Source organism: Hippichthys cyanospilos, chromosome 21, assembly GCF_059441005.1.
Source record: "Hippichthys cyanospilos isolate Australia breed blue-spotted pipefish chromosome 21, RoL_Hcya_1.0, whole genome shotgun sequence".
Classification (NCBI taxonomy): Eukaryota; Metazoa; Chordata; class Actinopteri; order Syngnathiformes; family Syngnathidae; genus Hippichthys; species Hippichthys cyanospilos.
The window spans coordinates 4,922,557-4,939,284 of record NC_142389.1 but is presented as its reverse complement, the minus strand read 5'-3'; the positions used below and the strand labels follow the sequence as shown (position 1 = coordinate 4,939,284).

The 16,728-nt window shown below is 37.7% G+C and overlaps 1 long non-coding RNA gene across 1 annotated transcript; it reads left to right on the top strand.

Moving 5' to 3' along the window:
- Nucleotides 1-2,188: 2,188 nt before the first annotated feature.
- On the top strand, nt 2,189-12,104 carry LOC148406236 (uncharacterized). The gene is made up of 4 exons (XR_015864009.1): nt 2,189-2,396; nt 3,779-3,829; nt 4,858-5,084; nt 11,420-12,104. It is a non-coding gene; the product is annotated as an uncharacterized LOC148406236 (long non-coding RNA).
- Nucleotides 12,105-16,728: the final 4,624 nt, after the last annotated feature.

Sequence of the window (16,728 nt, the reverse complement as noted above, 5' to 3'; positions counted from 1 at the left end):
CATTATTTTACATGTACAATTAATATATTTAATACACAATTTCTACTTTCTGCTGACTGAAAATGACATCATGGCTCCTTTAACGACCAATCGCGGCTCACTTGTTCATACGACACACAAACTCAACTGTGATTGCTCGTTACATCAGCCTCAGCGCGTGTTATCATTTTTAGGCGTCCAACAAGTGGCAAGATAGTTTTTAAATAATTTAATTTACATGAAAAATCAATTAGTCAGGTCGGAACATCCACATTGTCAGGTTAGCATTGATGCTACTTTTTAAAAAGGTAATACAACCTAATCATTTATTGCAAAATATTTTGCAATATATATATATATATATATATATATATATATATATATATATATATATATATATATATATATTAGGAATGTCAAGCTGTTAACTATGGAGATTGTTTATGTGAAGAAGTTTTTAAGTGCAGCCAATGTAACAATGGACTAAAATGTAGAGTAGAAGTTGAAAGGTTGAGAAGGTTGCTTTAGTAAAAAGAAAGGAAAAAAAAAAGAATGAGTTTGTTAGCTTCTAATTTGCATGTCTGGTGCTACACAGTGCGCAGATCTTAGTGGCGGAGGTATGTGGCCGTTCATTGAGGTGGTCTAGACAGACATGACATGGCTGGGTCAACTTCTTGCATGCAAATGTTGAGATGACATGAACGTGCGCACACACAGACGCACTCGCACACATACACACAAAAGGGCTTTCATTGAGGGACTCCCAACATTTGGGATTATCATGTTAATTAAGGGAACAGACACCAGCAACGCGCGCATTTTTGCCATCGAACAAATGACTTTCTGAGGAGTTTGCAAGAATTTTCTTACTAAAAATTGGCAATGCCACAAATTGTGTGAAGTACATGAATAGTATGCGATTTGTTGGATAATTTGGGATTTTTTTTTCTTTACAACTCATATTTTTTTCAATTAGTCCTTAAAAATCATTAAAAAAGTTCTTATTTATTTAGGTCTCGCTAATTTTCCCAATTGATTTGTTAACTTGTATTTATAGTTGACTTGATTTAACCTTATTTTTTTCCCATTTTCTTTAATTTTTTGGGGGAGGTAGGAATTAAACATATGTTTTTCTATTTGTATAAAACAGGAAGTCAACCTAAGTATATAATCATATGTTCTATGGTGGCACACTAGTAAGCATGTCTCCTTCACAAGGGTTAGATTCTGGCTCACACCTTGCTTCGTAGAGTTTGCATGTTCTCCCCATGCCTGCAAGGTTATTTTTATTTTTTTACGGGTACTCAAATTTCCTTCCATATTCTAAAAAACATGCATGGTAAGTATATTGGACACTCCAAATTGTGCTTAGGTGTGTTAGTGAGTGTGAATGGTAATTTGTCTTTGGGTCAATCCTTTTTTGACTCATAATTGGATATTTTTAATGCAAATGTTTTTAGACTGTGGAATGTGAAGTAGGCAGTAAAACATGTCCATTTTTATCCAGGGGTTGGCCATTGTCCCACTTGGTGACTGATAATTACATACTCAGGGCTCAGGTAACAACATCCAATCACGGCTCTGCTTCCAAATGTCACATGGCCAATTTCGGAAAAGACGCTAAATGCACTGTTAAGTTGGGGCACATAGAACATGTTGTACACACCATTTTTTGGGGGTTTACTTTTACTTTAACTCACTATGTGTTCTGCTGGATGTATTTTTTTCTATTGATGACCAAAATAATACACTTACATTTTTAATTCTGATTACATTATTTTGTCCTCCTTTGTCCTTCAGAAATATTTCTTTTTAATTTTCATTATTTATTTTTTTTCAATCCAAACTATACATTAAAAAATTGATAAAATCAAGCGACGAAGGAACAAAAGCATAATAAAGTCTCTACCAAATTGCTCCAGAGACCCATTTGTGTCCCTAACCACAGTTTCGGGGTCCCAATCCCTGAACCCATATCATTCGACATGCTGCAATGAGTAACATATTTGAAAAATGAGCCCCTCTTTTATTTCTCGCGTGTCAATCAAAAGTGAGCGTTCATATGTGTGCAGAGGCATCTAAGTGGAGGATGAGGAGGGTGTGGACCACTGACTCACAAAGAGGGGGCGTAGCCTAGCCTCGGGGGTGCCTATATGATTTAGGACAAATGAGTTGCTCGTGCACTCGACGGGACTCGACTCATGCGCGCTGGTGCTGGTGCTGATGCTGGTGATGTAGTCCTCTGCGACGTGGACCGTGCCATCACCCCCTCCTTGAATGGATCGGGAGGGGGGGGGGGGGGGGCGAGGATGCGATTTCAAGAAGGGGAGAAATAAATGGAGCAGGCCTTTGGGACGTCACTACATGCGCCGGACTCGTGGATGCTCTCATCTGGGACGCAAGCCGAGGGACCGCGGGTAAGAAAAACCTCTCGTCTGGATTTTTCAAGCGCAACTGTTTCCGTTCGGTAATGTGTTTTTGCGGGTTATAGGCTCTGAGCAGATTTACACGTAGGCCCACACTAACTAGTCCAGCGCGGATTAAAAAAAATCGTTTTGTGAGTCGAAAAAACGATAAAGGGAAAAGTGAGCAGGAAAATGCGTGCACTTCGCGCCACTTTGCAGAGTTCGGCGCGTGCACGCACTTTTTGCGTCACAAGTGCAAAGGCAAGTTCGCGTCAAGACCCCCTTGCAAGATGACGTCTTGTTGCGTAAATTCTACATAAAATACGTGAAAATCCGAGTTTCGGGGTTTGATGCGTCTCACCGCGGATTGGGCCTGCTGTAGTACTGGGAAAGAGGTTAGAAGGATGTGAGATGTTCAAAGCGGCCTCATTTTGCACCGTAATTTCACTTCGGGGATTAACGCCAAAAGTAAAATTCAAAAAAATCTGCAAAAAAAATAAGCAAAAAAAAAAAAACGATACTTGAGACACCGTAGTTGCGTTCACGGACCACACAAGCCTGCTAGAGTGTATTGAGATTTTTTTAAGAGACAGAAATAGGCTCGGGGTGTAAATTCTTTGCATTTCAATTAATAGCAAGCAAGAACACGATTTACACGAAAGTCTAAAAAAAAAAACCCTAAATTGAATTTAAACTCAGTACAGATTCCCTTTCAGTAATAAACTACTGAGGATAAAATATCCTGAAAGTTTTTAAAAACAAAAAAAAAAAGCTGAGCAAGTACGCCTCACACAAGTCTCACTGTAAATTTAAAAAAAAAAAAAATACCACACAAAAGAGGCTGCAAAAACCCCGAAAACGTTTTGAGCTCGAATTTAACCGTTACGTTGAAACAACGCTATTGACCTCATGCAAGGCCTTGAACTCAACAGTTGCGTTTATGTTTCACACGAGATTCCCTTAATCCCCTCTTCACCGTTATGGCGGTTAATGGACAACTTATTTTTTTTAACTAGCAAGAAAACGTAAACAAAAAAATTAATGAACCAAGGTCAGAAAAGAAGCAGGTAGATTTGGGTAGTTGAACTCGGCAGTTGTGTTCACGGTTCAACATGAGGTGTAATTACAATTAATAAATGAGTCTGAGACAAAGACTGTTGCGTGTACAAGTACACACACACACACGCACACACACGCTCACACGTCTCCCTATATGCCGCACTATATACATTGACGTGCATTATTACACAAATCCTCTATTTTAATAGTAAGAAGTTAAGAACACTAAACGACGTAAATTGTTGGCGAACACACTTCGATTAAATCCATTTTTTTTCCCGAAGATGTTAACTTGGACGTAAAGTTTTCTCATGCTATACGTTTATGTCCTGTAGGATTACAAAAGCATCATTTTGGAAGTCTATTGGTGCCTCACCCTCAAATAGGTAAGTCCATAATTATGATTATTAATATTAATTTAATACACTCAGCATTACCCCCTCCCCCCTCACACACAGCACCATTTTATCATCCTGATATAACATTTTGTCATTTTATTGCAACACACGCTGCAGCATCGGCCACCTGGGAGTACAGCGTGTTATAAATATTTTACAATTTGTGTATTTTGATTGGATTGCCCCTTGCTTCCATGTGGAAAGGTACAGCATTTTCCATGAGCAAAATCAAAGCTTTTAAAATGAAAACTAGCTTTGTCTATTAGGTCATATTTGAAACCTTCACACAACATTAAAACTCAAACGTCTCATTAAAAAAAATTTAAAAAAATCATAGTTATACATATACGATATTTAAATTACACTTCAGATTATTATAAGAGCAATTGCATGCATTAGTAAGTGTGATGTCCACTTGCTGTGTGTGTGTTCAAAATAAACTCATAGTTGTGTATTTTTTTCACTTTGCTCTTTTATTTTTATTTTTTTTAGTGGCTATGGTGCGTGCGTGTATGTAATTAGTGCTCACATCTCAATGCCAACGCACAGGTAGTGACGTCACAACCCCACTGTCCCCTCCCACTTTCAGTTTTTAAGAAAGAGAAAAAATACCCACTTGATTACAAGGAAAACCAATCAAACTAGAGCGATATTTTAACAGCAATTTATGGCCAAACAATATTTGAATTGCACAATATACACTTGTATATTTTATATTCTATTTTTTAAATGATTCGAATATGACAACGTATTTACGACAATCCTTGATGTAACATGTCAAACTTGGCAGCATATTAAAGATTAAAAAATGAAGTATGCTGTTCAAGTGAAGCACACAGTAATCTTTTAAGTCATTTACAAAACAAGTAAATGTGTAATTACTATTCGCTACTGTTCTCCAAAACGTTCCCAACATCTATTTTTTTTTTTTGCTAGTTCATAATTCAATTTCATTGAATGTATTAAATGTGCCTGCAATTCACGTTGTGTTTCTTATTTTTGCTTGCTCCTTGCAGGTGCATATGAGACAGTGTAGTGTGTGTGTGTGTGTGTGTGTGTGTGTGTGTGTGTGTGTGTCCAGGCCCGAGGGGTTGTCTGTTATCTTTGGTTATCTAGCTGTATGAGTGACGTACATTCTTCATAAAGCTAGATAACCGAAAGTAACAAGAATCCCATTACATGCCTGCACCGCTGAAGGAAAGTCAACAGGAAACCACGCACCATTCTATGACGTCATAAAAAGGTAGGATGGTGTGTTATTTGCTAATCAGATTGAAACTGTCACACTATATATATATATATATATATATATATATATATATATATATATATATATATATATATATATATATATATATATATATATATATACACACACACATTGGAAATTGATTTTCACAATATAAAATGAGCTAAAATTTGAATTTTTTTTTTTAAATGACTGTTGGGGAAAAATGTGCTGCTATTTATCCATTAACACACATTGAAAAGAAATGCAAACATATAGTTCCTAAAATAAAAAAGGTCTTCATTGTGGGAATGTTTAGAGGAAATAGTCTGAGAAAAGGCAAACTTTTTAGTGGTAGTGGATGATAAATGCTTAAATGATTCAATGACTAAATTTAATTTTTCTTTTTTTGATGGGGCAATCGACTAAGTAATTTCCCTGTGGGCCCTACTAAATTTTGAAAAAATATGATGAGTTCACATTGGGCAATATGGCTCAATAATAAAATATATTTTTTCCTCCAGGTCATTCTGGATGATTTTCATTTTATTCAAATTAAAACATAAATCCAGTGAAAATTGCTCAGACTACAATAACATGCAGATTTTTAACATATGAATAATTTGCTAGAATAGGACAATGAAGTTAGTAAACAATTCTGGCAAGCTTCCCACCGATTGTGCAACACCTCGATTTCATAATTGAGCTCATTTTCAAATCCTCGATTTTAATGCCGCAAATTATTGGAATTCATTTGATTTACTGCCCAGCCCCATGATGAACACAATTACAAAACTATTTTTTGGCGAATAGCATCATGGCAATTGCTATTTTTTTGTATCCAGTAGCCTCAATTAAACTTTTTTGGGGTTGTTTCTGATCTGAATAATTGATACACATGCAAAAAAAATGATTGACAATGTGACATTGTCAACATTCATAAGCCCGGGCGCCTCAGGTTTCGCAACCCTATTAATTAGGTCAAAAATAATCTTCAGCCATTCATTTAAATGCTGTCCAAGCATCTTATTCATGACATCTTTTGACCCCACCTAAATCGGCGGCGTATCTGTCTGAGCGGCGAAACAAAAGGAGCACAGGAGGCAAATTTGCCCTCATTTGGAGTGTCTCCACTTTAGGGCTCATTTGTGACAGTGTGTCAAGTGTGTGTGCGGCTGTGAGTGTGTGAAAGAAGCAAACACGCCTCGTTGCCATAAAAACCTTCTCGAATTAAAGTCTTTATGAAAAGTCCGCATTTAAGCACCACTTTGAAAATCCGCCGGCCCTTATTAGGCGTTTATACACTGTTTATACTCTGCTAATTAATTACTTTTAACACTTAATAAACTGCTGAACTGCATGAACATTGAGCTGTAAATTGCGGCGATATTGCTTGAACTCGCCAAAAAGAAGTTGTATAAAACAGATTTGTTGTTCGGAACACATTTGTTCATGTGTTGTGAGGGCACTTTGAAAATTTTTACAAATAGAGATATTTTGGGGGGGAATATTACGATTTTTTTTTTGCATTTGAAAAACAGTGTCGAGACTGAGCCCAGTTGGGAACAACGAGGTGAAATTTCAGCTCCCTAGCATCTTCTGTATGTAATTTCCCTTTGATGTAAAACACCTTTGATGTAAAGATCAAAGGATTGGAAAAAGTACTGCACAAGAGTTAACCCCATTGTAAGAGGAAACAAGGGGGCTGAAATTTCACTCAGCTGGTGACAACATGTCAAAGTTCAACATAGCATGAAAATGATTTAAAAAAAGTACTGCGAAAAGGGTGTAAATGATCTGTCATTGTTCTAATGAGAGGCAAATTTCCGTCTCAAAAGTACTCGTACAAATGGTATTGGTATCCGTGTTATCATGAGTGAGTACTTGCACCGTTATCGTTATTATAAAATCTTCATTCAAAATGATTTGCCATCAAAAATACTAGTAGTGATAACTACTCAGTAGTAGTTGAGTACTTGTACTGGTATTGTTGTTTCAAAACGTAGTATTGTTTATCTCCATTTAAATGATTTTTGGGGGGTTATATCATAAATATTAGGTAAATTGGTACTTGGTTTCATATTGGTAACTACTTAATAGTTGCGTACTTGTAATGGTATCGTTTGGAAAAAAGTGGTATCGCACATGCCGAGGAATCGTAAATTTGCTTATATTATGTTAACTCACATTATCAAGTCGAGGAGAAAAAAATTGGCTAACCCTAAATCGATCAGCTAAATCGGAAAAGGGGTGGAGTACCGAACCAAGTAATCAATGGGAAAATCAAGAAGATAATCAATTCTAAAATGATTAGTTCATGTTAATGATTTCTCAATGCCAATATGCAACAATTTATTTCTTTAGATCTCTTCCAATGTTTATATTTACATATCATGCTAGTTTTGGAAAAGGCTTTCGGACTACACCACTGGTGACCCTTGGTTTAAACCATAATTATGTCATATTTTATTACACTAAAATACTCATCTCACAAAATAACTTTTTGGAATAAATGGCTTGCAGATGATTTGATTGGAAAAAAATGCGGATTCCGACACTAAATGGCGGGACAAAGGCCACCTAGATTTTTTTTTCCCGCCTTTTTGGTAAAGAGGGTTGTACTAAGTGGATTTTCCACATTTTTAATAGCAAACCTTCACTTCCATCACCCTGTTGATGTCATCCGACAAGTATTCGCTAACGTGGCTGGATCTTCCGTCCCAGCTCTCAAGCGGCCATTTTGCGGGATCTCTGTGCGAATGAGGCACTACGTTGAAAAGGTGCAGACTTAAAAAAAAAAAAAAGCCACTTTGACGCCGTTTTGTGTTTTCACATCCTCCTTTCGCTTCGCTTTGGCCTCATTCATTTAATTTCTTTCTTCAGCTTTTTTTTTTTTTTTTCCCAGCTTGGTTTCTCAGATGGTCGGGCCTGATTTGTATGCATTTGCATAATGAATGTCATTTGCATGCTTGGGGGCAAAGCATACCATGAGAATGGCTGTGTTGTGTGTGTGTTAATGTGTGTGTGCTCATGCATGGTTTGTTAATGCGTGCGGTATATATTAAACTCATGTAAATGTATCGATTTTTTTTTAACTTCACAAAATGACCACGTGGAGTGTTTGTAGGAAAATAACTTGCGTGTGTCCGATGTGGCATCATGCCCGCCTGAGCGATGCGACTCGCCTCCTCAATCCCATAATCCTCCTCTCTCTTCTACCCCCCCCTCCCACGCATGCAAGTAGCAGCCCTGCCACCATCTTAGGTGAAAGACTGGCACAAAATGGCAGCTCAGGAGAAAGCGCGTGATGGCCACCTTCCCCCCCCCGCGCTCCTCACACGTTACATTAGCCTCCTTGCTTTTCCGCACCATTGCCCGGCCTCAAAATCGTGTTAATTACCGGCGCCGTGTTAATTGTCGCCCGCGTCACCCCGCCCCGAGGGGATGCAAAAGGAAAAAGCTAAGCGCCGGTGGCTTTTGGGTGTCTGCCATTTTTGTGGGCAGCTGGGGCACGCCGGGCGCTTTTGTTTGGCGTCTGACATTTTGTGGCACTTCTTTGGGATCCTTTGTGCTGTTCTTTTGGTACTGAGCTGCAGAAAATAACACCTACAATTGCTAGGTGCCATAATTGGCGATGCTGTCAGGTGGTGTGGGGAACATACGGCACGTGGGCCGTACACAGCCCACAAGAGGATTTGTTGCGGTCATAATTTTATTTAATTTTTTTAAATTTCAGGCACGTTGATGCCTTTATTTTTTTTCTATTTTAGACTAACATATAACCCGCTTTTAAAAAGTAGTTACCCTTTGTTTATATATTTTGAGGCTACTCTCAATAAAATCCAAGAGAATTTTTTTGTTTTGGCCTCAAAACACAATATTTTGGTGGGTGTCATATATATTGTCATATATATTGTCATATATATTGATTATTGTCGATAAAGTACCCACGAAAAATCCCAAAGCAATTTTGAATGAAGTACTCTACTCTAGGAATATTTTATTCAGTAACTCCAAAAGATAGATCATGTTGTCTTATTTGTGAATCGTGTGCTGAAAAATGGTGTCACCAATAATAATGTGAGTCTACATAAAACTTAACAAAATAAAAACATACAACAGTTCGCAAAGGAGCAAGTATTACACAGTTTCGCAAAGTGCTTCTTCATGTGCCAATTTATCTGCTCTTAATTTGAAAAGAAAATTATACCGTTCTCTTCACGGCATTAAAAATGATTAATTTAGATTTGTGGATCCCCAGAGAAACTCACTACACAAGCCTCCGTTTGACAAGCAACGGTCTATCGCTTGAAATAATTTTACAAATGATAATTTAATACTGATACCGTGATTACGGCATGTTCTGACTTGTACAAATTCAGGCAAGGTAATGCAATTCCAAATAATTAAAAGATGAAAAAAAGTTTGTCCTTTAGAAAAAGTATACGTGAAAAATGTTCCCGCGGCTACGCGTTGCCATGGAAATATTTTGGCCGGACTCGGACTTTCCCCTCTAACTGCAAGAATGTCGCAATTGTTGATTTGTTTGGCGTTTTCAAATGATAATAAAAGGCGGGAGGTTGGTCTAAACGCAGAGCAATGATTCAGGATGACTTGTGTGCGCATGGGAGCGAAAACGTGTTGTAAGTAAACGTGAGAAGAAGAAGAGGTTGGGGGGGGGGCAGATGGACGAGGCGATGCAGCCCGCGACAGTGAGATCTCAATAGTGAGAGGCCTTCTTTGTGCTTGTGTGTGAGGTTTGTTTGGGGCGCGGGGTGTTTGTGGGGGGGTGTCCTTCCCCGGGTCCTCAGACAAGTGACACATTGTCCTCCCCGATGCGCGGCGGCACTTGTGGCGTAACGCCATTATTTAGGCCAGTGGAAGGAGCGGGAGTCTGGCGACCAGCTTAACCAAAACGCCAATTAGAGCTGGATGGCCCTGATTAATGGACGAGGGAGATTGGTAAACAATGGCGGCCATTGTTCGCGGGGGCCCCCCCGCCGGCCAACCCCGCACCCCGTCTTTAACGCATACATACACAGTCTCCTAGCCCGCTGATTCCGTTCTCACAGTCCTAAAACCTGTTTCACACAGAGATCCAGTAAATAGCCGTATCGCTTCGAGCCTTTTCACACAGTAACACTGTAGCATACATGGAGATAATTACAGAAACTCCAGTGCTTTATGTGTGGTAGAAAAAAAAACTGGCACCGTCTTTCCTTTTAGAGCCTTGATACTAACCTTGAAAGCCAAAAATTGCCAAGTCAACTTTGCTTTAATAAAACGACGGCTTTTACACAGGCCTTCTTCTAGAATTCGAGTGAACTCACTTTCACACAGAGATCCAGCAACATATACGCAGCCTCGTTCCATCTTTGACTCGTCGGGGGCATCCTGCCTCTCGAAGATTTTCACACGGCCTGAGACGGTGAATTTTCTGGCTGGGTGAAAGGGGCTTCTGTCTTAGATGACCTAGTTTCACATAGATCTTGCAACATTGCCGCATCAGACTGACCTGTCTTTGACTTTTATGTAGAACCCAGCAAAATGGGATACTACTCTAACATTGCAATTTCATACACGCAGCTTGTGTCACCCCATATATATATATATATATATATATATATATATATATATATATATATATATATATATATATATATATATATATATATATATATATATATATATATATATAATGTTTTTTTTTCAGCCCGATTTAAACAAAATTAGCTTTGGCTGTTAGCGTATCCTAATCCCTCTAAAAAATGTTTTCTGATGAGTAACATCTCTACAAAAAGTGACTAAAAAGACTGTTTGGTTATGATATGCAATATGGCACTGAATAAATAACCGGAGGGGTTCCTCCTCTATTGTTAATCCCCCCCCAACCACGCAATGCTTTATTTATCCCTGCATTTCAACACAGCCCACACTTTGTTTTGTTATTTTTTTTTCTCTCCTTCTTAAGCATACGAGCCTGCATAATTAGCCCACCGCGTACGCCAATCAGGACGTGCCGATGCGGGGTTGCCATGGGGACCCAATCAAGGCTTGTAACCCCCCCTCGGAATAAGAGCGTGGGAGAAAACGTGTTGGGTAGTTGAGACAATGACGGAGGGATGAGGAGGAGGAGGAGGAGGCTGGCGACCATATTAGTGTGCCATCTGCGGGCAGTAAACTACAGTTTACAATCTAAGCGGGGGGAAAAAAAATCGACTATATATAATGCATTGTATTTAACATGCAGTGTAGCTGTGTGATTTAAAATTCATAGGCGTGCGTTTATTATATTGTTTGAGTCTCTAAATACCTGCTTTGTTTAATGTTGGCTCTCTTTCATGTTACAGGATGAAAGCTGTTAAAAGAGGGAACGCTACAAGAAACGGACACATGGACCTTGCTTTGATGGATGGATCATGTGAAATGCTTTCATGATATGTTATATCATTTTTTTTTTAATAACAACATGAAGTATTTCTTCTATAAACACACATTTTTGTATTTATTAGTTATGCGATTTATTTGCGACTTTTTAGAATAGGAATGTGTAGAATTGAAGGGATGTTATTTGATGTATTTTTTAAAGTATATTTCATTTGAAAAATGTGCGATTTTAATTGAGTCTTAAAATCAAATGTTTGACAATCTGTGACTATAGTACAGCACATGAATTTTTTTTATGTCGTAAATTTGCACACTGGGTAGAATGCAGTACTAAACAAATGTAATGCATACTATCTATGTAAATAGATGATGGGGACGTTTTTGCATGTTGTTGGGTTTGCACAGTCACGGTTTGATACGGGTTCTGCAAATTAATACATATTAGCAAGAGTATGTGCAATTTTGAGGGTTTTGTATATCTATTTGGTTAGGATGACATTTTAAATATTTGGTATTGTGAGATGTAACGCTGGTATATTTGGAGGGATTGCACTATGAGCTACGGTTGCACATGATTTTGTACTATGCAATTTTTCTTACATATCTTTGATATGCTCAATAAAAACATGTTTACAGTGAGACAATGTATTTTTTTGCATTTTTCTGCATTTTTTTAATCAATATATATATATATATATATATATTATATATATATATATATATATATATATATTATATATATATATATATATATATATATATATATATATATATATATATATATATATATATACACACACACTAGTACAGTCTTTTAAATCCTACTTGGTAAAAAGGTGTTTTTCTAACTTAAGGGAATATTTTCAATGTTTTGGATTTTTCCAATATGAGATCCTGTCTCTTCATTCGTGTCCACTGTAGTGGACGTTTGTTTTTGGTCTATATTTTTTGATTCATTGAAGCTACCTTACTTAGTCCTAATGTGCTCAATAGAGGACATTCTGGCCTTTCCGATGATGTCTCATGTGTTATGGTGGGTGTCAATTCACTTTGCCGAGACAAAACGGACAACAGTGGACGCAAATGAACAGACTTGGTTCTCATTTCTTAAGATGCATCTGTATCTGCACACATGAAGTGGCATTTTGCGAATTCGCTTGAAATACATTCCGCTCGATCAGAAGCAGCTGTTGCGGGGCGTGCTTTCCGACCTCGTCGACTGATCAATGTTTACACGCCGTGCACAATTCCAAAGGTGAACCGGAGACACATCTGGACGAAAACATGGTGCAGCTGTTCATGGGGAGTTGTAAGCCACCGCTTCCAGATGCTGTTGCGGTATCAGTTAGACTCATCAAGAAAAAAATGCAAGGATAATATGGGGGGGATTTAAAACCCGCAAAATGGCATCAGCCATCTTTCACGCAACTTTTTTTTCCCCCTCGAAATCTACCCAGCAACAAGTGGAAGCACAAACACACCGGACTCAAATTGTGTCACAAAATAATCCAGATAACATTCAGCAACTAATGCTGACATTTTAATTTGACGTTTTAACCAAGAATTAGAATTGTCATTCACTATTTTTTCACCTTATCTTTTTAAACATACATTTTGAAAATTAGCGCATATCAATGTTAAGTTAGCAATAAAAAACAAATTTGTGCTAGAGGACTTCTATTTTGGAAGTAACCAATTGTGGTATAAAGCTTATTTATACGCAATAATTATGTAGATAGTCAACTGATTTAGCAGTGTCACAAGGAAAAAAAAGTTAATATTTTTATTCCATAATTACTTTGATGACCAAAGTATTTTTCATGTACAATTAACACTTTTTAAAACACATTTTTCTACTTGCCGTCAACTGAAAATGACATCACCTGTGCGGAAGGCTCAACCAATCACGGCTCACCTCTTGGTCATGTGACTATCACTCGCTGTGCTGTGATTGCCTTCTGTTTCCTTTTTATTTTTATTGGGCAGCAAGTGACAAAATGTGTTTTTTAAAAGTATTAAAGTACATGACAAATTATTGAATCAGCCTTCAAATTAATTCAAGAAAAAAAAAAATCTCTTTAACACTTATTTTTGGATCATTTTCTTCCACATCATTCTGTCAGTATTTTAGCCAAGGGATGGCACACTATTGATAGTGTGATAACTAAGTGGTCCTGCCATGTTGTATTGTTACCCCATATGGGTGAAATTTCAGCTCCCTACTATCTTCTTTCAACGCTTTCCCCTTGATGTGAAAATCACAAGATTGGACAAAATAATGCACAAGGGTTAAGCATTGCAGTACTTCAATACTGATTCAAAACATATGTGCGAATATGTGAGAAATATTTTGGGCCTTGCAAAAAAATGACATAAACATGAAAGTTACCGTTTAATTGAGATTTAATTTGAAATGTTACTTTTCGTTCACATCACATGAAGAATGAATTTGGATGTATCGAAACGCTAAGCGCTACTTCAGATCATGTAAACTTGACTTGGACTTACCTACCAGACCCTGAGTCCTGATGGATAGTGGGGTGGGGGTGGGGGTGGGGTGGGGGGGGGGGGGGTGAGAGGTAGGCCCGCTGGGCCCGCTGGGCCAGACAGCAGAAAAGTTACGGGAACCGTCTGATTATAATGGAATCAATAACAAGACAAAAGCTGACGTCTGGGAGGGAAAAATCGTGGGAAGTGCCGCCAAGAGCCTGATTAGCATGCTGCCTAGCATGTCCCCGTAGGAGGGCGGGCGGGACCCAATCTTGAAGAATGGCTATGCGGGAGAAGTGGGGGGGGGGGCGCTCGCAGACTGGGGATGCAGAAAGTCAAGGAAGACAGCTTCACAAAGAGAGACATGGCGCTCGGGGAGGGGGACATGGGGGTGGACGGGGGGGGGGTTCCCGGGTGCCATGAAATTTGGGCGCCGTGAGGGAATCGAGTTCAAGTTCAAGAGCACATGACGACAAAATGTAGAAGACAAAATAATGTGCGTCTGTCTGACATAAGCAGACAGTGAGGGGAAAGAGATTTTTTTCTTAGTTGATTTTTTTAAAATCAATATTTTTAGTATTTACTTTGTATTTATTTAATTGCTTTTTAAAAAATATTCAATTTATTTAAATTGACATAAATTGAAGACGGTTTAATTTTACAAATAGATTTTTGCATGATGCTATTAGTAAAAAAGTATATATATATATATATATATATATATATATATATATATATATATATATATATATATATATATATATATATATATATATATATATTTTTTTTTTTTTTTTTTTTAAATAAAAACATGAAAAAATGTAAAATATGCAAAATCCTACAGAAAAAAACGTCTTAGATATTATAATGTCGTTCGGTACAATATCAAAAAGGCAATCAAGTGAAGAAAAATTTCACGTTTGGTGCAACAGGCAAAAATCGGGTTGCGGCAGGTGCCTTCCGATGCTTCTCAAAAAACAAATGACTTCCACGCAGGTCGGAGGTCAATAAACTTGACTTTAAAAGGCCATCTGAGAGGATCATGTAGAGACACTTCCCCCTGAAGCCACACACCCACACACACAGGTCAATTATATGTTGTAAGGTGGTGAATTAGGGAGGAAGTGACCATTGTCCAGCTGCCCCTGAGGTCACATCCCTTTATGTCACGCTCGATTCCTGCCCCCCGAATAAGACCATTTTTTTCCACTCTGAGAATCGTTATTCAGTCATAGACCATCATTTGCAGGCACCAAAGTCATCTACGTGCCACTAATCTGACTGAAAGATGGGCTAAAGGGGGTGTGCGCAGTTATGCAAACCCATTGTTTATTTTTACGCAGAATGGATTTTTCTTTAACGCATAGGTTATAGGTCACGTTGACCCATTCTCTGCAAGCTAACTTATGGATTTATGACGTCTATAGGCGTCAATGGCAGTGAATGGTGGAAAACGTTTTGAAATGATATACCTATATATACTTGTTTGACTCGTATCTGTCTCACAAATGTTGCCAGGACAACGGCGTGTTGTTGTGCAACTATTGAGCCAAGCGTTCCCAGACCACTGATGGCGACAAAACAATATCGGGCGGCTCGTTGGGCGTTAAAAACCCGATGGCGGGGGTACAAAACACGGGGCAGAAATCAGCCGTGAGCGTGTCACGGCACGCAGGAGGGTCTGACTACTTAATTAGACGTATAAAGAGCCTGGGTCAGACGGCGCAGACAGCCAAAGAAAAGGCAGGCGAGATGAGGCCCTTCAAACTGTCTGCATCATACTGTGGATGTGTGTGTGAGAGAGTGTGTGTGTCTGGGTTGTGCTGTGAGAAAGTGTACGCTGCGTCTGGGGCGCATGTGTGTGCTTTCATGCTGGCTGATGTGCTTGATGTGACTGAAGACTCTGTGTGTGTGTGTGTGTGTGTGTGTGTGTGTGTGTGTGTGTGTAGGAATGGTCATATTAGTCAACTAGCAGAAAATAACCAGTCATGTGCAAAACTACTGCCAGATGTTTTTATATTTGTTGATTTAATTTATATTTTAAACATTGTATTTTATTTAAAAATATATTTCATATTTTATATATTTATTTTATATTTTTAAGATATATTTTATTATATTTATAAAATAATTAGTTTATATTTTTATTATTTTTTTTAATAAAGTTTATATTTTTTTATATGGACAAATATGTAATATAAAAAGAAGTATTATTCACCTCACTGAATGTTTTTAACCCCCTATGAGGTCACAGCTAATATTGTTTTAATAATTTTTCTGGTTTTTCAATATTAAAATTTATCCCAGTGGAACACTCGAGTACAAAATATTGAATAGGAAATTGTAATGCTGTTTTCGCAAATATTCGCCAGGGGCAAGCTCTATTTCAAGTGAGTTTGAAATAAAATGAAGAGGAGCAATATGGCGAAATGGGACAGATGCTCTCACAAATTGAAAAAAAAATGCACACAACAGGTAGTAATGCTACATGAAAAAAGGAGACAAAATAGTGACTTTTTAATGTCTAAATAGATAGATTTTTTTTCTTATTACACTTATGTCATGTAAAATTGATAATTTATAAGGAAATATATGTAACTTGTATATTTTATTATTGTAGTAATGTATATGTTTATATAGATATTTAAGAAGTGTATGTATTTTATGTGTATATTTATGTTGGGTATCCATACATAATTGTTTTAGACACTTTGATGCACTTATTTTTTTTCAGTCTTAGACTAAGCTGTAACCCATACAAATGCTGTAAAACATAATAAAC